Genomic DNA, 23,660 nt, shown 5'->3' with positions numbered 1-23,660 from the left:
AGAAACATAAACCAAGTTGCAAGGACTCCTGCGAAGGCCAGAGAAAAGGCTAAGGCCAGAAAGAAGGTAAGGTTGCAGGGCCTAAACTGAGGCTAGGTACCCTGGATCACTAGGAACCAAAGTAACTGGTCTATTTCCTACACCTGCACCTGCACACACTGCAAAATCTATCATCTTAAAACTTAGCTCTGATTGCCCTTTCAGCAACCAAGGACCACCAAGAGCTCCCAATGTGCTTTGCCTGTGAGGTCCTTCTCTACCTGATTTCTTCCACCTTATCCCCTACCATGGGACACCATGGGGTCTGGACAAAAAGGTCTCACCGTCCCTTACATGACATTCCCTTTTCTCTACCTCAGTTCCCCACCTAAAGGTCTCTCCTCCCTTCTTATCCACATGGCTGAATCCTCTCCATCTTTCCAGGACCAGGCCAAGTCTCAGCATCCTGTGAAGATCTGTCTCCTTTCACTGAGCTTCCTCAACCCTGTCCGTTCTACTTACATGGCACTGACCATATACACTGACTGGTGGTATTGATTACCTATTGGCTTGATCATTTACACCCTATGTGACCTTGGGCAAATGACCTCCCTTTGCTAGGCTACAGTTACCTTACCCTTAAAATGACTGGATCTCATTTCAGTTAAGGGCCCTCCCAGCTTTGACATCTTGTGTTCTAAGGGTCTTCCCAGTTCTCACATTCTGGGTTCTAAGGGCCCTCTCAGCTCTGACACCCTGTATTCAAAGGGCCCTCACAGCTCTGATGTCTTGTATTCTAAGGGCCCTCCCAGCTCTGATGGTTTCTTTGGACCCTCCAAGTTCTGACATCCTCTGTTCTAAAGTCCTTCTCAGCTCTGATATTTTAAGTTCGAATGGTTCTTAAGAACAGATCTGTGGGGCCACCAGCCTACGTGCTTGGCAGTTAACTCTATTTTTGCTCAGGTGACACCTGAATGACATCCATGACATTGATGTGTGTGTTTCTTAAAGTGATGGCCCGCATACACAGATATTGGGCAACCCCACAGAGGCCAGTATCATAGATCTAGAGCTGAAAGAGATCTCAGAGACTAGCCCTCACTTGACCAATGAGGAAGCTGTGGCCAAAGGAGATTAAATGACCTGTCCAAGCTGAGGCTTTGCTCATCTTGTGTATCTTTTGGAATATGTTGGCAATGGTGGCTCTAGCCAGGAATAGGTGGGGAAGATTCAGAAAGAAACTCTTTATGGTACCAGAGAATGTAGGGCCAGAAGACATATCTGTGATTATCAAGCCCAATACTTTCATTTTACAGATGAAGAAATTGAGGTACAGAGATGGAAAGCCAACTGCCCAATCTCCTACAGACAGAAAGCAGCAGAGGCAACATCTTCTAACCTGGGTCTTCTAACTCCAAATCCAGCGTCTCTTTGACTCTCTGCCATGATGCCTTGTCTAGGCTGAATTACCCCTAAAAATCTACTAAAAACTCAGCACTTAAAGCTTGGTGGAAGAAGAAAGACAGAGCTATGTAGAGTGGGGTGATGGGGGAGTCTCTCCCAGGAGCTAACATTGAGAAGGACATGTTTCTTCCCCTATTGGTTCTCCATTGGCTCTAAGACTCAAAGACACCTGAATTCACTGGAAGTGCCTTAGGTCACATGTGTAACCGTATTACAGCCCATTCTAGGGAACTAATGACCCACCAGCACACCTGCCACTTGTCCCACACAAAGGTTGATTGTTCCTTCCCACCTTGATCCAACTTCTCCACACTTTAAGTTCAGAGATCTGCTACCCTTGGGAGGGGGTGGAGATTAGACTCTAAGGGATGGGTTACACAGCCCCTCTCAACTCTGACCCCAACATCATAGATCACACCTTTGCTTATACATCACTTGTGTGGAAGACCCTTTGGTCTCCCACCAGCTCCTCCAAACCTTGCCCAGTGTCAGGGAACCTGCAGCCTCGAAATCTCATGTGGCCTTCTAGGTCCTTGAGTGTGGCCTTTTGACTGAGTCCCAGCCCCTTAATAAAAGGATTTGTTCTGTAAAACTCGGACTCAGTCAAAAGGCCACACTCAAGGACCTAGAGTGGTCTCGAGGCTGCAGGATCCTCACCCCTGCCTATCCCTGCCTTGCCCATGAAACACTCCCTTACCACTTACCTCCAGTGATCTCTCCTCTCCTCCACCAAGCTCCTAGTGCACTCACTTGTGGTCCCACTTGTAATCTGTCAGCTCTCATTCTTTATTCTCTTGTCAGGTTCTCATATTTGAACATAATTGAACGTAAACACCTTAAAAACAGGAAATAGGAAATAGGAATCCCACTTCCTTTTGATCCAAGAAGGGCACCTGGTTGGGTACGTAGTAAACACATGCTGGCTGGATTCCATGGGGCCTTTCAGCCCTCAGTTTCTACCTGAAGCCATCCTTCCAACATCAGGAAAGGAGTATCCCAAACCACCATCTGTGTACGCTGGGCAAGCAGCCACAAAGAGAGAGCTTCAATTCAGTAAGCATTTATTATGTCTCTAAGATTATAAGTTACATAGACAGTGCCTATCTGAACTGATAGAGGTAATTTCTCCATCAAAGAGTTCTCTATATCAGTGAAATCATAGTTCCAGTCTCTCTCCCTAGCCTACCCTGTACTAAGCATTAGGGACACAAAAATAAACATGCAACAGTTCCTGCCCTCAAGGATCTTATATTCTACTGGCAGAAACAACGTGAACATAAGTAAACAAACCCAAAAATATAGGGTGTCCCAAAAGTCTTAGTACAGCTTTAGCTCCAAGAAGCAGAGGTGAGGAGAGATAATATTTCAAGCATAGGAAACGGGCTAGCCAAAGGCACAAAAGGTGGAAAATGAATATCACCTAAGGAAAAGCACATAAGTCAGTTTCACCAGAATAGAAAGAGCTTAAACCTGATTCTGTACATCACACATGTATACACTCAGGCACATTTACATCCATATTTTCTTAGTTTAAAAGGACCTCAACAGTTCAACCCATACCTGAACAAGAAATCTCCCTAACAATATACCCTACAAATAATTATCCAGTCTCCTCTGGAAGACTTTGAATGAGGAGGATTCCACTGCTCTTGAAAAACGTTGGCAGATCCAAAGCCATAAGGACTACAGAAGTAATCTAAAATTCATCTCCTCCTTCCCTCTACCACTTAGACTCCTTGCCTCCTTCGAGCACAATTCAAGAGCCACCTCCTACAAGATACCTTTTCTCATTCTCCGCCCCACCCCCCACCCAGTTACTAGCCCTCTATTCCTCTTGATTGAACTTTGTATCCACTTGTAAATAATTGTACTTACTTACTTCTCCCTTGCTCTGTTCCCACAAAAGATTATAAGCTCCTTGAGGGTAGGGACCATTTTGTTTCTTTGTATCCCTGGCGTCTAACCATTGCCTTGTACCCAACAAGCCCATAATAGACATATCTTGAATCCTTTGCAGAATATGCTTAAAAACTCCTCTCCCATGATAGAAGCATGAAAGCAAGAGTTTTTACAGGGAAGTGTGCTTGACTCTCACTCTCATTGGAATTAGCTGAAAGAAGGAAGACTATGTATACACATTCAGTTGTGTACAGAAATCTAACTTACCCAACAGGGAAACAAGAAGGGAAAGGGATAATAGAAAGGTACAAGGGATGATAAAAGGGAGGGTGGATAAAAAGGAGTAGTGGTTAGAGGCAAAATAGACTTCTGAGGAGAGACAGGATAAAAAGAGAGAAGGAACAGCAGAAAATGGGATAAAAGGAAAAACAGTACTTTGTAATCATAACTGTGAATGTGAATGGAATAAGCTCACCAATAAAAAGAAAGAGGATAGCAGAATGCAGAATCCCACAATCTGTTATTTACAAGAGACACACCTGAAACAGAGAGACAAGCACAGAGCTGAACAAAGGGCTGGAGCAGAATCTCACATGCTTCAACTGAAATTTTTAAAAAAGGCAGAGGTAGCAATTATTATCTCAGACAAAGCAAAAGCAAAAATAAAGCTAATTAAGAGATAATCAGGGAAACTACATTTTGCTAAAAGGTACCATAGACAATGCAGTAATATCGAAAATTTTTACAGTTTCTCTGATAAAGGTTTCATTTCTCAAATATATTCTGAGTATAGAACTGAGTCAAATTTGTAAAAATAAGAACCATTCTCCATTTAATAAATGGTCAAAGATATGAACAGGCAGTTTTCAGAAGAAGAAATCAAAGCTATCTATTGTAATATGAAAAAAATGCTCTAAATCACTATTGACTAGAGAAATGCAAAAAAAAATAATTCTGAGGTATGACCCCATACCTATCAGAAAAGGCAACTGGAAGAGATGAAGGGAAAATAGATACATTAATGAAGTATTGGTGTGGTGAACTAGTCCAACCATTCTAGAGAACAATTTGAAAAATGGCCCCACGGGCTATAAAATGCTGCATATCCTTTGACTCAGCAACACCATGCGTAGGTCTACATCCCAAAGAGATCAAACAGAAAAGAAAAGGACCTATATGTACAAAAATATTTATAGCAGCTCTTTGAGTAGTGACTAAGAATTGGAAATCGGAGAAATGCTCATTAATTGGAGGAAAGGCTGAACAAGTTGTAGCATGACTGTGATGGAATACTCTTGTGCTACAGCAAATGACAAAGGCAGTAGTTTCAGAAAAACACGGCAATAGCTATATGAACTTATATACAAAGTAAAATAAGAAGAACCAGGTGACCATTGTGCACAGTAACAGTAATGTTGGAATGATGATCCACTGTGAAAGACCTGGCTATTCTGACCAATATAATACAAGACAATTTCAAAGCACTCATGATGAAAAAATACTATCCACTTCCTGAGAGAGAACTGGAGAACTCTGAGGGCAAACTGAAGTGTAATTTCCTCACTTACTTTACTTTTCTTGTTTTTTTTTAATGTGGATAATATGAAAATATGTTTTGTCTGATTTCACATGTATAATTGATATGGTGTTTGCCTTCTCAGTGGATGGGGGAGAGGTAAGGAAGGAGAGAATTTGGAAGTCAAAATTTAAAAAGAAAAGAAGGCTAAAAAAAATAAAGAAATAATTTAAATATATGCATATGGTAATGTACATATATGTATGTGTATATATACATGTGTATACATATATACACACATGTGTATATACATATACATAGATACATATCATACATACCCATATACATATATATATGCATATATAAAAACTCTTCCACCCCCCTTCCCAGATATTGTGTAAGCACCTTGAAGGTAGGGACTCAGTGCCTAACATAGTATCTGGTACAAAATAAATACGTAATAAATGCTTGCTGACTGAGTGATCCAAACAATTCACCCCCCCACCTCCTCACCCCCAGTTTAGCACACTCAGAGCCAAGTTTTCCATGCCGCTGAACAAGCACAGACTAATGGGGGGAAGAAAGAAGAAGGATGATAGGTGAACAAGGTGGTATGCAGACAAGGTTGGTACCCTGGCAAAATCAGGAAGTCAGAATTAATTCCCTTTCTGCTCTCCCCAAACAACTCCTCCCCACCCATGACCACACATACACACACACACACACACACACACACACAGATATCAAAAAGTGTCTTTCCTATGCCTAACAAAAGCAACCTCTCATTTGGCTGCTATATTTTCCAAAATTCCAAAGGTTCCCAGTCCTTCCACCCCAAACTTATCAAGTTGATCAGGGAATTCCTTGGACCAATACTGTCTCTATCGACCATAGCCCTGCAAGATAAACAGGGCAGGTATTCTTTTAAAATAAAATTTTATTTCTATCTTTTGTGTTTATGTCACCTATATTTCCCAGTCTATCCCTGTCTCCCCCTTTCACTAGAGAGCCATCCCTTTAGAAATCAGTCCAACAAAATCAAGATATTGAAAAATCTGACATTATCTGCCATATTCCCCCCCTGGGACCCAGCCCCAGAAAAGAGATATGAGAAAGCACTACACTCATCTGTAAAATGGGAGTGATCATTGCATCTGCTTCCCAGGGTTGCTATGAAGATCCAATGAGATAATAATGGTTAACATTTATGGCCCCTACAATGTGCTAAGCGCTTTGCAAGTATGATCTCATTGGAACTTCAAAACAATCCTGGGAAACAGGCACTACTGCAATCATCTCCATTTTACAGGTAAGGACACTGAAGCAAACAGAGTGTAGGTGACTTGACCAGAGTCACACAGGTAGGGAGGGTTGGAAGCCTTCCTGACTCCTCTATGTACGGCCCCTGACAAGCTTTAAAGTGCTTTGGAAATCTGAGGTATAGTTTGTCGCTGTCGTTATCATAATTGTTCTTTTTTGCGGAGGTGATGGATGGGAAGCGTATGATAAGCCATTTTTATCACAAGTTTACAAATGAGCAAACTTCTGTCCAAAGAGTGAAAGCTGATGGGAATTTCAGTTAAAGAAATCACTAAGTGCCTCTTCTGCGTGAGGCCTGGTGCTAGAATTCCCTGCAAAAAGCAGAAATAAAATGCTGAAGATGTATCCTAATGGAGAGCAAAAAAATACACTCCCACAGGTCATTTCTTTCCACAGGGTAGGCCGATGGAGAGAATGTCCCCTGCATTGTTTTAATGGCTGACAGTTACATAACGCAGTAAGGCTGACAATGCATTTTACATAAAAATATCATATTAATATAGTACTTTTTGAGGGTTGCAAAAAGGAGTTTTCCCTCCAACAGTCATGGGAGCTAAACAATACAAATTATTATGCCTATTTTATAGATGAGGAAGCGGAGGCCCACAGGGTAAAAGGACGTCCCCATGGTCCCACAAAAAAATGTCATAGGAAGTGACCTGAAACAAAAGGAACGGTCCCTCCTAAGATGCAGAGTGACCCTCTCTCCAAGGCAATAAATATTTATGAAGTCCTGTCTGGATACCTGCCCCTAAAAAAGAAGTTCTGGGATTCCACTGTGTTCAAGTGAGCCCAGCCAGGAACGGTAGTATTCTAGAAGGAGCCCTGGACTGGAAACAGAGGACTTGGTTTCTCATGCCGGCTCAGCCATTAACTTTCTACATGATCTTCAGCAAGTCACTTCTCCCATCCCCCACCCTGGGCCTCAGTTTCCTCACCTGGAAACTGGAGGGTTTGGATTTATTGGAACTCTTCGGTCCTTTTTATTTTTCATAATCCGTGCTATATACCAGTTCTGACATTCCATTCTCTTGTATTCTAAGGCCTCTTGCCCCACCCCTAGATCTGCCATCCTGTGTTCTAAGCACCCTTCCAGCTCTGACCTCCTGTATTCTGAAGTTCCTGCCAAAAGGACCTTCTTCTAGTCCTCGAGGAAAGTTTCCTTTCCTCCTCCCTAACCCTCTTTCTAGTTCAAGTGGTAGATCAGTTTGTCAGCTTGTCTCAACTTGAGCAGCAAACTGAGGATGGGACCCCAGGAGCAGCCTTTGTTTTACCCTTCGAATTTTAAAGAGAAGGAAATGCAGACTTAGAAAAAGGAAGACCCAGACTCAGGGAGCAAAAGATGTTTTCTAAAAATGCGGATGTGAGGGGCCCTAGAAAGCCTCTAGTCCAGCCCCTTTATTTTACAGATGAGAAGTCTGAGACAGAGAAGGGAAGGGGCATCCCAAAGTGAGTTGGTGCCAGAAGCACTGATGCCCAGCTTGTAACCCTGGGTCAGCACTGCAATCCCCTCAAAAACCATCCCATTTAGGCTCCCTGTCCAAAAGCTGCCCCTGCCTGAGTCCCCTTCATCAGAGGGCTAGCTCCTTTCTTGTGGGAAAAGCAAAGGGTTCTCCAGATAATCTTACCCCCTGCCCCACTTCCTGGGGTCCATTTTGTCCGTGGGGAAGGGCAGGCCAAAGTAGGATTCCCGAGTACTCTGTGAGAGTGGGGCCCTGGGACTGGATGAGAAGAGGGGAGGTTGGGAGAGGCAGCAGGTAACATTGAAAAGTAGAGGCAGACTCAGAAAATAGCCTAGAAGTGTAAGTATAAACCAGGCTCTTAGACAACAATCTGAACCGAAGCCATACAGACACAGACAGACAGACAGACAGACAGACACAGACACAGACACACAGACACACAGATACAGACACAGACACAGACACAGACACAGACACACACACACACACACACACACACACACACCCCTCTCATCAGAAATCAGGAATGGAGATGAGGATCCCCTGTCATCTTCACATCTTCACTTCCTATGGTGATCCCTCAGGGGCAGAAGAGCGACAAAGAGACAGCCAGAGGACATAGGAGAAGGGATTCAGTGCCAACAGACTTCAAAATACTCAGATCCTAATAGAACCCGAGAGCAGGGGATGCCCTTAGATATAAGATGTGAGAGCTAGGAAGGCTCTTAGTGCATGGGAGGTCAGGGCTGGGGGAAATCTAAGAACATGGGAAGTCAGAGCTGAGAGGGGGCTCTTAGAACATGGGAGGTCAGGGCTGGGGGTGGGGGGGCTCGAAGAATATGGGAGGTGAGAGCTGAGAGGGGGCTCTCAGAACGGGGGGGGTCAAAGCTGAGAGGGCCCTTGGAACATAGGGGTAGGAATTATCCTTAAAACCTAAGACCTCAGACTTAGGGGGCCCTTAGAGGATCAGCATGGTACAATGGAAAGAACCCTGAATCTAGAAGTCCAAACAGTGGAATACAGTCACCCCCCATTCCCCTGGCTCTGCCACGTGCCACTCAAAGACTCTGGACAACTTTTTTAACCTCCCTGGTCTTGTTTCTCATCTGTCAAATGAGGGAATTGGATAACATCAGTGTGACGATCCCTCCCAGCTTCAAAATCTTGTTGATTCTAAATTTCTTGACTTCTGTGCGCACCATTTTCCTCAGAGTTCACACTATGTGCACTGGTAGGGCTGTTTGGCATGAAGCCTGGGTCACTGAGCAGGAGGCAGATTTACAGAGATCAGCCTGGCAACCCAAATACACACTGGGGGGCCTCTTTAAGCTTGAAGGGGAACATACTGCAGAGAGGGCACACACTATCCTCTGGCATCTTAAAGCCCAAGAGAGATAACTAAAAACATGAGAATATTTTTAAAAACTTGTTTTAAAAAAACAAGTAGTTTAAAAACTACCTCCTTAGGGAGGTAGAGCAAGAACCTCAGACCTTCTTATCCCTTCATGTGAGCCACAGGCTTTACAGATAAGGAAACTGAGGGCCGGATCACGGAAGGACTTACCTGGGGTCACTTACTGAATTATACTGCCAGCCCAGGACCCATCCCCCTGCATCCCGCTGGGCACCCCTTCTAAGCCAAGTTGAGCAGAAGCAAAGGCCAAGCAGAAAGGCAGTCCTCTTTCCCATCATAGTGTTTCTCAGCATCTCCAGCTTAGGAGACAGAACCTTAGTGTTCCCATCTGAAAAGTGGAAAGAAGTCCCTCTTCCCTCCAGCCCAATCCATCCGCTCTTGGAGAATGAAGGCAGTGCTTGGGACTGAAGTCGGTAGAGGAGACACCTGCTGACAGGTGGGGACACGGCCAAGTCTGGGAAGAGGGCCAAGGGAGTTCCTCCCTTCCCCATTCCCTGCCCTGCTGCTTTTCACCCCAATCCGTTCTAATTTTGACCCACCTGTTGGGACTGGGAGGAGGCAGGGTAGACCTTCCTTCCCTCACTCGGTCCGTCTCCCAGAACCACCTGGGGAGGAGGCCCAGGAGTTCAGCCTGCTTGCGGCGGCACTGGGCGGGCGCTCACCTGCTCCCCTGGGCCAGGAGGCGCCGCACCGGGGGTTTGGAGCCGGGAAGCGGACGGGCTGGGGAGCATCTGGAGGGGCCGAAGCGGCATCTGGACTTTTAAGCAGGATGGGGAGGGGTTAGGAGAAGGAAAAAGAGGAGGAGGAGGGGCTGGCTCGGCTCAGCTGTGGCTGAGCTCCAGCTCCGCCCCCAGCGCCCCGGGGCCCTAGGAGCGGAGTCGCCCCAAGGAACGGAGAGAAAGAGAAAGAGAGACAGAAAGACAGACAGAGACAAAGAGAGACAGAGAGAGAGGAGAGACGGGAGAGAGAGAATGAGAGAGAGGAGAGAGAGGGAGAGAGGAGAGAAAGGAGAGAGACAAAGGGAGAGAGAGAGAGAGAGAGAGAGAGAGAGAGGAGAATGTAGAGGTAGGAGAGAAAGGAGAGACAGAGACAGAAAGAGAGAGAGACAGACAGAGACAGAGGCAAACAGAGAGACACACAGAGAGAGGAGAGATGAGAGAGAGAGAATGAGAAAGAGGAGAGAGAGAGAGGAGAGAAAGGAGACAGAGACAGAGAGAAGAAGGTAGAAACAGAAGACAGAGGGAGATGTGAGGGAGGAGAGAAAAGAGAGAGAGAGAAGGGGAAGATGGAAGAGAGGACAGAGAGGTGGGAAGAGGGAGAAAGAGAGAGAAGAAGGGGGAAAGAGAAGAGAGGGAGAGAGGGGAGAGAAAAGATAAGGAGAGGGGACAGAAGAAGAGAGAGAGAAAGGAGAGAAGAGAGAACAGAGGGAAAGAGGATAAAGGAAGAAAGAATAGGGGAGGAATGAGAGGAGAGAGGGAGACAGGAGAGAGCAAGAGAAGAGAAAGGGGAGGGGAAAAAAAGGCAGGGGAACGCAAGAAGAGAGGGAGAAAAGGCAAGAAGAGAGAGGAGAGGTGAGAGAGGAGAGAGACTAGCAACAGCAGCAGTCATGGACACACAAACGCCAGATATCCAGCAGACACACAAACATACCAGATGTGCTGAGACACACACACACACACAGAAACACACACCAGACATGCGCACAACTCATACACTGGACACAGAGACACAAACACGGAATCACACACAAAGACATATGGAGATACACTTACTAACAGAGAGACAGAAGCACACAGCCAAATGTTCCCTACACACATTTCCTTGAGGTGAGCTATCCCACTGAAGAGCGATCCCACTAGTGCCCCCCACTGGGGGAGAAAGGATAAGGAACTAAGAAGTCCCAGGTGCACGGAATGTATGAACTGCCTGAGGGACGAGGGGGCTTAAGGCTCATGCCTGGACCTTCTGCTCAGGTTGTGGAGATGCCTGTTTGTGGATTCACAAACAGAACAATTGAAGAATAAGGCAACACTGGATAGCGTCAAAGGATGTAGATAAGGCCACTCATACTGAGGGCCTTGGTTTTTCCTTTTGTCATATAAAGAGATTCCTCCCAGCTCGGGCATCCTGGGTTCTCAGGGCCCTCTCAGTTCTGATATTCTGTGTTCTAGGGGCCCTCCCATCTCTGACATTGTGTCCTGAGGGCCCTTCCAGCCTTGACATTCTTTGAGCCCCTGTGCAGCTCAGAAGGTAGGATTCTGGTCAGTCTAAGCTGAGGCATCCTGAACATCCAGGCTTCCTGGAGGAGATAACCCAGGAGCCACAAGGGTGTCATCTCTCAGCTTCCTAGTTATCCTTACCCACCCTCTCCCCCTCCCCAGCCTTCACATCCCCCTGATGCAGGCCCTGGCTCCTCAAATAGAGGAAAACACCTATAATTCTACCTGCCTAGTAACACATCTTTATGCTTCTGCTCTCTTGGGCAGGCATTTGTGACTGAGTTCAGGGTCACCTGGGGGGTAGGCAGAACCCAGGAGTAGGGCAATGCTCTGGCCTCCAGGCACAAGGTGACCCCACCTTCTTCTTTGCCAGGCCCTCATCTTCCCCAGCCAGGTAGACATGAAGGGCTCAAGTTACATGCTGATGCCGTGAAGCTTAGGCTGGGCTGAGTTCCAGGCCAAGCCTCCTGGTTCTCAAGTGTTTAAGAAGAAGGAAGAAGACTACAAGGTAGACTCTGATCACCAAATGGTCCTAGGGACCCTGCAACCTACTCCTTCCTCTCCAAATCAGCTGAGATGACTCCTAGGCTCCTTCTGGGCCAGACTGGGCAAACAGTGCCCTCTATAGTCCAGTGAAAGTACTCATCCCCCATATCTGCGATGCTTGGATGACCAGAGCTGGACAGGACCTTAGAAATTAGCAAGCCAAACCCCATCATTATAGGGGGACAGAAAATGGAATATGGAATGAAAGAAGTGTGCTGGTCCAAGACAGGGCAAACTCCTCTTCCTTAAAGGACTGTAGGCTGGATAGCCATTTGTAGGGTATGTTATAGGAAGAATTCCCTTCACGTAAAGACCAGACTAGATGACCCCTGAGGTCCCTTCCAAATCTCAGGTTCTGTGATTCTGCTCCCCAGCAGGCCTTTTCCCTCTTCCGTGGGGACTCCAGGTTAATTCAGAGTGAATACAACTTTGCCTCCCCTCTCAGCCTTGTATTATGCTGATTTATGATCAGACTAGAAGCTCCCTGAGGTTAAGAAAGTATCCTCAGAACCTGACACAATGCCCTACACTCTACAAAGTCTTGTGGTGGCTCTTGGATGGAATCTGGGACTAAAAGTAGGGAGACTGTCTTTTTTAACATTTATTTTATTTTTAATTAATGGAATAAAACAAGAATTTCCCTAGCCTAATATTATAAAAAAAGATGGTTGTACATGAAACTGCAAATCTGCTATGTACAATTTGCTGTTCCTTTTAAAATATGCAACAAAGTTATCATGTAAATTTCTTTTTTCTTCCTTCCCCACCCCCACCTTGTTTTACTATTATTATTTTAAGAACTGTATTTCAGTATAATTGGTTTCCTTTGTAACCCTATGTATCTGATAATGTTTAATATAAAATTTTGGAATAATCTCTTTGTTCTCTCTGAAGTAAACTCGGAGAGTGCCTCTTCCTATGTCAGCAAAAGCCAGCCAAGGCCGACTCTGCATTCCTTGGGAGACCTTTAACCTAAGACACTATCTTGAATAATGGGACTTTCCTTTGTATCTTATTATCTATAGACATATACTATGTTATGGCATATTAATGGTAAGGAAAAAATAGGCATCCTGGGTTTCTATTGAACATTGTTTGCCCTTTCCTGTGTCACTTGTCTGTTTGGGGTAGGAAGCCTGCCACTTACTAGTGGTGGGATTTCCTTACCACCTGAGACATATGTTTACCCAGCTTGGAATCTCAAGACTTGACTGGCATTGCTTTGTTAATTGTCCTGTCTTGCTGAATTTATGATTTGTTCAACTAGGAGAGTTCCTTTCTCACGGCGAAATGTATATAAGCCAGAAGATTTCTGCACTGGGCAGCCACAACATTTCTGGCTCCATAATGCATTATGTTACCATTGTCTTTAATAGGGAATTGATCAATTAATTAATTAAATCATAAAATGTATGCATTTAGCCTGTTGCCTTTTTTTAACCAAGTTTTCAGGTCAACATATCCGACTTTATGCATTTAAAAACATGATTCCAAGATGGGGTTGACAGGCTTCACCAGACTGCTTGCTAAAAGTCTCTAGGACCCTACAAAGGTGAAGGAGCCCTACTCGAGTCTGACTGGATGTATAGCCTCAGAGGCACAGGACCTAAGTTTGAATCTCAGCTTGGCCCCTCTTCTGACCTCAGTTTCCTCACCTATAAAATGGGGGGGGGGGTGTGGAAGAGGTTGAACTCCATGGTCCCTGCTAGCTCCATAAGTCTATGAGCCTAGAAAGCATTTTCATTCTCACTGTTTTACTATTTGTACAACAAAGGATCACAAGATGCTAGATCTGGATTAGGGAGAGACCACTGGAGATCATCTATTCATTTTAGAGAATTGAGAGCCTGTGATTTGCTTAAGAGAGTGACCTTCCCAGCCCCCACACATATGCTCTCAGCACAATTTTATATGATATTTTTAGGTCCTTTTCAACACCCACAGTTTCAGCTTCTACAGGGTCAGCCTCAGGCCCAGTGGAGGTGGGCACCAGAACAACATGGTCCAGAGACTTGGGAATAAGTTAGGAGCCTTTATCCTGTGATCTCCACCCCCTCCACCTCCAGTCCCCCTAGGCTTCCAGCCTGGGGCTCACCCACCTATTGACTCCTTCTGCCAAGACTGTGGACCCTGGCCAGCAAGGCTGAAGATGGGGGCTAGGGTTGGAGGGGGCAGAGGGAGAGGTGTGTTCATGTAGAATTAGGGGTCCAGGGAGGCTAGAATTAGGCTTAAAATTAACTTATCTCCAACCCCACGGACCTTCCCAGATCAGTGGCTAGACTTCCCAGTCTGGGACCTTGAATAGACTCCCAAGTCCAGTTTCCAATTTCTCAGTCATTGGCCCTTGGGCCTACTTTTTCCTGACCCCTGATCTCCCCACCCCAGGCCAAACTTGGACTGGTGGAGTAAAATAGAATGGGCCTGCACAGAAATCTCTCTCCTGTAGGAACAGAGTCCCAAGGCCTCCAGCAGTAGATCCATCAAAGAAATCCTGGTTAAGCAGAAACTGGCCTTCTTGCTTGGTTAGGACACAGCTAGGGAGAGTGGGTCCCTCCATCAGTCTGAATGTGACCACTGGCACCCTTTCCTGACGGCAGACCCAACAAGAACAAGATTCTACATGAGTGAGCATCTATTAAACAACTGTTATTTGCCAGCACAAAGGGGAAAACACCTATGGTTTTAGAGCTCAAAGAAAGTTTAGAGCTGTGTAACAGCAAAGACCTCAGGAAAACACAGGAAGGCGTATTGTACAGGTTCTTGGATCTGTTTTTCTAAAAGGAAAGCAACTTTTGAGGGATCAACAATCTACTTTAATTAAGCACATATATCATTCATTTAGTTCAGAGGGGAAAGTTAGCACACTGAACTTCAGGGAAAATACAAATAGAAATTACAAGCAGAAATTACAGACAGAAAGACCAACAGACAGGGCTTCCACCTGCCTGACCATAAGCAATACATACATCACAGATCAACAGACAGAGCCAACTATCTGACCATACATACATAGTTACCAGAGAGAAGCAAAATATCTGGGTTTTCAAAGTGGGAGGAGGCCTCCTTAGTGGCTACCCAGAGTCTCCTCTGACCAAAGAAACACTTCCAATGAGTAAGCCCCAAAACAAAACCTCGCCTCAGAGTATTTATACACTTTTCAGAGTCAGAGGGCATCACAACCGTTGAGTAACAGTGCATTAGAAATTAACAAAAGGTTTGGGCCTTCCTACAAAACAAATCTCCCTAATCAAGCAGATTTAAGACAATTAAATTAAATTAAATTAAGATTTAATCAAGACCCTAATGGGCAGGCCCATTAATGGGTGAGGAAAATCTGTAACTGTCATTAACATAATTAATGTTACAAGATACTGAACAGTCACAAAGGAGAAGGTATGGATAATAAAAATAATAACAGCAACAATTTTTATATAGTGGTTTAGAGTTTACAAAGCGTAACATCTGTTATGTCATTTGATCCTCACAAGATCTCTTTGATGTAATTATTATTTCCATTTTACAGTTGAGGAAACTGAGGCAGACCAAGGTTAAGGGCAGCCACCTGTCCATGTCTGAGGCAGGACTCAAATTGAGGTCTTCCTGACCCCCAAGTCAGCATCTTTGTAGCACCTAAATGCCTGTAGGTTACGCGAATGTCTTAGCATGGTCTGTCCCTTTTCAGGGAACCACAGTTCAGCCATTTCATCTTGCTACCTTGGGAGTCTGGGGTGGGGTGGGGGGTTGCAGGAAGAGTGAGGGGAGAAGGGAACAGTGGAAGGAAGGTCCTTGATTTCCAGAGCCCCTGGCAGATTGCCTCCCCCCTCCATTTCCAGGATTCCGCTCTTGTCGGCTCCTTCCCTCCCCTTAACTCCCAAATATGTCATTTTAAAACATTGCAGTGAACCATGAAAACTGCAGCACATGAAGGTTTTGGTTGTTCCCACGGTAATTACCCTGTGGGGGTTGGACAGGTGGCCTGGAAGGCCCAGGATAGCTCACACTGTAAATGGCTGCCTTCTCCAACACCTGGCCTCCAGCTCAAACATTAATGAAGTGCCTACCCAGAGCCACTCAAGGTGCTCTACAAAAGCACAAAAACAAAACAAAGCAAAGCAAAAAATAGTCTTTGCCCTTAATCTACAGGAGGAGATATTCTTGTATATGAGTCTTAACTCCCCAACCACTGGGAAATCTCTTGGGGCAGGCCACTGGCTTCCTCTGTCTCTTATTTAGCCCACTATGCGACTGAGCACAGACCTAGGCATGAAGGGGGGATATAGTAGATACCTATTGATTGGATGGTTAGTCAAGTCAGTGGTTCTCAGACCTGTGGCTAGCCTATAGAGTGGGGGATAGGAAGCAAGAGGGCCAGGCCAATACTGGGCAGGGGGTGGGCAGACCCAGAAGGAAGGAATGGCCCCCCATCTGGGAGTTACTGTCCATACCAGAGTCTGGCATGCCCAGGGTACACCCCAGCCCAGGCCTGGGTCTACATTCCATGGAGAGCCTAGAAGTCCCTGCCAGCCCTGGACCTGGCTTTCAGGTCTCTGGCAGAGCTGGTATGCCTCTAGGACAGGAGTTTGGGGGCTCATCCTAGAAGTAGTGGGCAGAAATTCTGGACCTGGGCATGTTGCCATCTTGGCCCCATCTAGAGTCATTGATCTTTGTTCCTCAGGCTTCTGAAACCTCCGCCCCCAGCGGAGCTTAGCTCTCTGATTCTTGAACCACACCTGGGAGAGAAAGGGAGATTGGGGGAAGAAAGTTTGTATCAGGGGAGAAAAGATGCTCATATCATCCCCTCCCCCGAAAGGAACATTGATTGACTCCTGACATAACCTGACCTGGAACAAGAACTCTGGGAGGTCAGCTCTCCCCTGAAGAGAGAAGCAGCCAAGACCTGAATGGTGAACCCAATCTGGGGAGAGACATTCTAGATGGAGCACTAGATTTAGTGGCAGCCAAGACCCAGAGGGAGGGTCACAGAGGCCTACTCCTGCCACTTACTGTCCACAAGGCCACTAGCAAGCTGCCTGCCCCCCGTACCCATTCTCTAATTCCCCACTGGAAAATGAGAGAAACATCTTAGGTTTTTTTTCACTTCTGATATTACTAGTATTCTACTTTAAAATCTCATAGATATCTAGCATTTTGTATTCTAAAGTTCCTCCCAGCTCTGACATTCTATACACTATGAGTCTCCCTATACTCTATATAGGGAGTATACTGACCTTCTATACTCTAAGGGCCCTCCAAACTCTGACATCCTGTGTTCTAAGGACCCTCCCAGATCTGACATCCTGTGTTCTAAGGGCCTTCCCAGCTCTGATGTTCTATAGGATCACAGCACCCTAGGTTAAAAGCTGGAAGGAACTTTGATGGCTATTAAGTACAACTCCTTCATTTTATAGATGAAGCCAAGGCACAGAGGTTAGACAAATTACCCAGAGTGACACAGCTAGTAAGTACCTGAGGCAGATTCAAACTTGGGTCTTTGTGCCTCTGACTCTGAGGCTCCATCTAGAAGGTCTCTCCCTAGATAGGACAGTCCACGTTCTCTGACCCCTTGCTGCTCCAGTATTCTATCCGTTGAGTCCACCTTTGATTTCAGCAGTACCAATAAAGTTCTTCTAACAAGAATCTCCTCCCCATCTGGGTGTAACAGGGTCTCAGAAAAACCACAAAGGATCCTCCTCCCCGCTCTCAGAAGGGGCAGCAAACACTGCCCTGCATTAGGAGCCAGTGTTTCAAGCAGAAGGGGCCACTCGAAGATGCACTCAGGGGGAACATGCTGGGGTGGGGGCAGGAGATGCTCACCTGGACTCGGGCCTCGGGCAGGAGGAGCAGGCAAGCCAGGTGTTGCCAGGTGCCCTGGTCTGGGTAGGGGGACTGCTCAAAGGCCCACTCTAAGGCTTTCAGCTGAGGCTTCATGAAGACAACTTGATTCTTTAGGGGTAGGTCTGCTGAAAGAGGCCAAACAGAGACTGGGTCTTGGGTGGCTGTGTGGGAAAGACTAAAGAACTAGTTGAGGGTCTTAAGACATCTAGAATCAGAGTCCCTGAGAGATGAAGGTGGGGGAGAGAACATGGTTGGGAATTGGGGGAAAGCTAGGGATCCATCAGCTGGATGGCCCAATAAAAAGGAGGGTTGAATGGGGGTTGACTTGGGGAAAGGAAGTCTGGGGGAAGCATTTTCTTCTCTTTTCCCTCCCTGACTTGCTGAGTGAAGGCTGGTCTGCAACCTGCTCCTCCCCTTCCCTTCCTCCTCAGAAGTGTCCTCACCCAAGTTTCTCACCTCCCAGATGGTCCACCCCTGGTTCAGGCAGCAGTGGAGGACAAGCACAAAGCAGGGTCAGAGGTCCCCCTGAGCCTAGCAGCCACAGGCCAGCAGGAGTCTGGTCCATGTCCACAGAACAGATGTGAAGGCTCCTTTTAGTAAGACTGGAGAGACTACTGGTGGTTTTGCATCTGTCTTCCAAGAAGCTTGGTACTTAACCTCTGGGCCTTACTTTTTTCATCTGCAGTATGAGCCACCACAAAATAAGAAAGCCAGGGCCGATACCTAATGGGAAAAGCTGCCCTTCCAGCCCAGCCACAGTATGAAATGCCCCATGGGGGTTGGGTTGCTTCCCAGGCACTAGGGAGATGCCAGGTCCACTCTCTTGACTTTGATTTAAACCATTCCCCAAAGAATCCAAAAGATATCCTCTCTCCACAGTAAAGCCAAGCACAAGACTTGCAGGCTCTGTTGCTGATTCTCTGCATGACCTTAGACAAGTCCTCTCTTCTCACCTTCCCCCTTAGCTTCAGTTTCCTCATCTGTAAAATGAGGGGGTTGGATTGGGTGTCCATTCTAAATCTTTTGATCCCCTGACTACATTAAGTGACTTGCCCACAGTCCCCAACAAAGTTAATGTCAGAGCTTAGACTAGAATCTACTGCTTTGGGCTCCTGGTCCAGAGGAGGAAGTCAGAGGCAGGGTTGCCTGACTTGTTGGCTATCCTCTTGGCCTCCAACGCACTCTCCTACACTCCAAAGCACTCCTACACTCTCCCAATCCTTGGCTGGGTTGGGGATCTATACTCCTGTTCCTTCCTACACAGCCCAGGCCCAGAGCTACTCACCTTCTCTCTGCTCCTCTTCCTGGGTAGTCTTGGCCAAGATGAGCCCCCAGCGACCTTCTTCCCTTTGGCTATTTAAGCTCTTGTGACGGGGCCCCACCTGTCCCTTTGAGCCACTGGCCAATGGAGAGTATCCTGGCTCCAAACCCTCTGGGACTTGGAACTTGGTGTGTGTGAGAGGGGGTGGGGGGTGGGATGCAATCAGAGACCGGGTCAGCCCCACATCAGAGGGTGGAAAGGGGGGCCATTCTTTCCTTGTCAGTCCTGGATTAGCTTTTCTAGCTTATGTCACCAAAGCAACTCCCTCCCTGCCTTCTGCTCCCCCTCCATCAGGGATCATGCCAGGAAACAGATGCAGAACCCAGGGAAAGAGGAAGTGTCCCCGACCTACCTTCTATGTCCATTCACCAGACCTTATCACTAGAAGTTAGGACACCTGGGTTCTTAGCCCCACTCCCGCCCTGGCCTGTGGTGTGATCTTGGCTAAGTTATTCTCTATGTGCCTCATTTTCATCATCTGTAAAAAGAGCTTAGGAGAGATGATCTCTAAAGTCCCTCCCGGCTCTAACGTTCTCTGCTCTCAGCTCTCTGACTGGGGGCAGGACAGGGCCAGGCTGCAAATGCCTGGACAGTGAGGCCTTCTGGATTCCCCCTCCTCCCCTTTGGCTAGCTGGCCCCTGGCCCTGCACGGCTGTCATAGGCTATCAGCCTCCAGCCAAAACAAGTCCGTTTGGGGCAGGTCCTGGAGGGGATTAGAAGGCCTGGGGGCTCAGGCCCCAAGCCTCAAGCCTCAGGCTTGGCTGGGGGTGGATTAGCAAAGGGGAAATTTGGTTCCAGGAAATAGTGCTAAATGGAATATAGCTGGATCTGTCCTTTTGAAGAAGAGGAAACCAAGTTAGGTCAGAGTATTCAATTCAGTCACATAAACAAGAAATTATTTAACACCTACTGTGTGCCAGGCACTATCCTAGACAAAGGAAATACAAAGAGAAAATTGAAAAAAAAATTTAAAAGATGGAGAAGGGAGGATTAATGGGAGAGATCACAGGCTTCCCTGGGGAGACAGAGAAGGGTCTGTGAGATTGGAAGACAGGAGTATGAATGGGAGAGGCCAGAGGATTCCCCGCAAGGCAGTGTCGCATCTCTCCTCTCCTCCATCCCCAAATCCTAGACCTGGTCCCTCTTATCAGAGGCTGTTTTTTCAGATTGTTTCATTTCCTGCCCATAACAACGAGGGAGGTCACATGGACCCTTGCTTTTGTTTTATTTTGGGTTTTTTTAAAGAACAAAGTTCACATTTACAAATATAGGTCTTAAAGGTTTGCAAAAACACTTTACTTACACTATTTCATTTGTTCCTCCCAACCTCCCTGTGAAATAGATGCTGCTATTTTCTCAGTTTTACAGATGAGGTAATAGACTCAGAAAAAGTTAAGTGACTTGTCCAGGGTCACACTGCTAGTAAATACCTGAGACAGGTTTCAAACCCAGATCTTCCTGATGTTCACGACTCCACTATACCGCAGTCCCTTTCTCAGGAAATGATGCCTAACCTCTGTTTTCCCCAACCCAGTTAGCCTTCCTTGGCTCATAGATCTAGTGGGGGAAGGACCTCAGAGACCAACTCCCTCTTTTTACAGTGGAAGATACTTGATCAAAATGATCAAAATTCAAGCCTGAATCTCTGATTCCAAATCCAGGACTATTTTTTGTATCCCAGGGATAGTCTGGGGACCCTAGGGATCCCTGAGTCAGCCTTGCCAGAGGAGGGAGGCAGAATGCTCGAGTTCCCGGCTCAGAGAGCCTTTCTCGGTAGAACATCCCCTTAAAGGGTGGGGACAGGGAGAGGGAACGGGAGGACTTAGTGGACAGATGGGCAGGGGCCATGATCGAAGGAGCTTAAGGCTGCCTCCTCCAAGGGGTCCAATCGATAGGGAATGTTGAGGTCATGCTGTGGGTCCCAGCCTGCCATCCTCCCTGCCTGAGGCAAGCCCCAGAGAAAGGAGCTTCAGGGGCTTTGCAAGGCATGCTTTGGAAAAGCAGAAAACCTGTTAAAGGCTCTTTAGAAGCTGGAATCGATCGCCCCCACTGACCTCTGACCCGTCCTGCCTCTTGGTTCAGCCAAACAGGGTCAGCAGCACCAGACGCCCTATGAAAGATAGCCAGCGGGGGTTGGGCAAGCAGCCACCCTTCCCCCAACAAGCTTGTTCTTTCCAACGCACCAGGGCCACCTCTGCTCACTTGCCTCTTTGATTGCCCCCACAAGAGCGACAGAACAAGAATCTGCTTGGGCTCACGCACCAGAGGCAGGTAGCTGTGTTTCCCCTCAGTTTCCCCATCTGTAAAAAACAGGGTGGATGATCTGTAAGGACCCTCCTGCTCTGACTTGAGGAAAGCCGGACTTGGAAGCAGGAGACCTTGGTCCTTATCCCAGCTGGGTCACAGGCTGACCAAGGGCAGGGACTCTTCGGCCTCTCTTTAGATTCCCTAGAACTTGGCTCACTACCTGGCACAGAGAAAGGGACAGGTGCCAGACCTCGGATTTCATTAATACAGGGAACTCCCAGGTGAGAACAATCCTCTATGAATGAAGGTCTGCACCCCATCTGTTTAAGCGGGGAATGATGGGGAGCTTGGGTGCCTGTGCTTGGGCCCCAATTCTAAAATCACATTTCTCTAAAAAAATCACATTTCTCCCTAGCCTCAAAACACTATCTCAGGCAGTTTCTCCCCAGTCCAAGGACACAGCCTGCCCTAGCAACAACCATTATCTCCCTTCCTGCTACAGTAGCCAGCTATGCCTATAGAACTCAATAGACTTAATCAGCTGCATACTGACTGAACTGGCTGTGCACTGGGTCATAAGGACATTTACTACTCACTGACCGATCACATGCATCTTAGGCTTAGACTTACCTATCCTCCCTTACATTTATGTTGTCTAAGGAGAGATTGATGAGAGAAGCCTGATTTTTCCTGGTCAGCCCTGACTGTTGATTGACTTATTGATGTTTCAGGCCTAAAAATCACACCTCCAGGTAGCCCCACCTTGGGCTATTTCCCGATGAATTTTGGGTAAAATACCTGCACAGTAGATACCAAAAGTGCTTGTTTCTTTAAGAACTGACCACTCCCCACATGTACAAAAATATTTATAGCAGCACTCTTTGTAGTGGCCAAAAACTGGAAATCAAGGGGATGCCCATCAAGTGGGGAATGGCTGAATAAATTATGGTATATGAATGTAATGGAGTACTATTGCGCCATAAGAAATGATGAACAAGAAGACTTCAGAGAGGCCTGGAAGGACTTGTATGATCTGATGCTGAGGGAAAGGAGCAGAACCAGGAGAACTTTGTGCACAGCAACGACCACAGTGTGCGAGAGTTTTTTCTGGCAGACTTAGAACTTCATAACAACACAAGAACTTAAAAAAATAATAATAATTCCCAATGGTTTTCTAAGGCAAAATGCCTTCCACACTTAGAGAAAGAACTATGGAATTCATTTGCAGAATGTAGCAGATCTTGTTTGTATATGCGTGTGTGTGTATTATGTTCTGATTTGTTATATGATTTTTTCCATTTATTTTAGTTCATTTACACAGCATGACTATAGTGAAAACGTATTTAATAAGAAAGTATATGTAGATATTATATGGAATTGTATGGTGTCTTGGGGAAGGAGGGGAGGGGTGGGGGATAGGTGGGGGTGGTAAAATCTAAGTTTTTTGTTAGTGATTGAAGAACATTAAAAAAATCAATCAATTAACTAATTAATTTTTTAAAAAGTAATAACAGACAGTTATATAGTAAAAAAAAAAACCCAAAATTGGCCACTCCATAACCACTCCCTAATCCCACCCCAAAACACCTAGTTAGCGTATTTAGCACATGTTTTACTGTGGAATATCCTATATAAACTTTCCCTGTACCCCTTTAAGGTTACAGGTTCCCTAAGAACTCTTGCCTGCTGAAGAGCATAATAAATCTTTTTTTTTGTATTTAAATTTATTTATTTAAGTTTTCAACATTCATTTCCACAATATTTTGGGTTCCAAATTTTCTCCCCATTTGTCCCCTCCCCCCACCCCAAAACACTTAGCATTCTGATTGCCCTATCACCTATCTGCCCTCTCTTCTATCATCCCTCCCTTCCCTTGTCCCCATCTTCTCTTTTGTCCTGTAGGGCCAAATAACTTTCTATACCCCTTTACCTGTATTTCTTATTTCCTAGTGGCAAGAACAGTACTTGACAGTTGTTCCTAAAACTTTGAGTTCCAACTTCTCTTCATCCCTCCCTCCCCACCCATTCCCTTTGGGAAGGCAAGCAATTCAATATAGGCCATATCTGTGTAGTTTTGCAAATGACTTCCATATTAGTCATGTTGTGTAAGACTAACTATATTTCCCTCCATCCTATCCTGCCCCCCATTGCTTCTGTTCTCTCTTTTGATCCTGTCCCTCCCCATGAATGTTGACCTCAAATTGCTCCCTCCTCCCCATGCCCTCCCTTCCATCCTCCCCCCCACCCTGCTTATCCCCTTCTCCCCCACTTTCCTGTATTGTAAGATAGGTTTTCATACCAAAATGAGTGTGCATTTTATTCCTTCCTTTAGTCAATTGTGATGAGAGTAAGCTTCATGTTTTTTCTCTCACCTCCCCTCTTTTTCCCTCCATTGAAAAGTCTTTTATTTGCCTCTTTTATGAGAGATAACCTGCCC

General features: G+C 46.1%; 1 protein-coding gene across 2 annotated transcripts in view; it reads right to left on the bottom strand.

The window, feature by feature from the left end:
• The window catches only part of ATP8B3 (ATPase phospholipid transporting 8B3), an 84,815-nt gene extending 74,775 nt beyond the window's left edge, over window positions 1–10,040 (bottom strand). The window contains exon 1 of one of the 2 annotated variants that reach the window (XM_072601538.1): window positions 9,595–10,040. The gene's annotated coding sequence lies outside the window, so the exon portion shown is untranslated. Of the gene's footprint in view, window positions 1–9,205; window positions 9,531–9,594 lie in introns of those variants that run through there. The other variant, XM_072601539.1, reaches the window with a different exon arrangement.
• Between the last annotated feature and the right edge of the window lie 13,620 nt (window positions 10,041–23,660).

Source organism: Notamacropus eugenii, chromosome 4 (assembly GCF_028372415.1).
Source record: "Notamacropus eugenii isolate mMacEug1 chromosome 4, mMacEug1.pri_v2, whole genome shotgun sequence".
Classification (NCBI taxonomy): Eukaryota; Metazoa; Chordata; class Mammalia; order Diprotodontia; family Macropodidae; genus Notamacropus; species Notamacropus eugenii.
The sequence above is the reverse complement of the archived record's forward strand: the minus strand, read 5'-3'. Positions and strand labels throughout refer to the sequence as shown.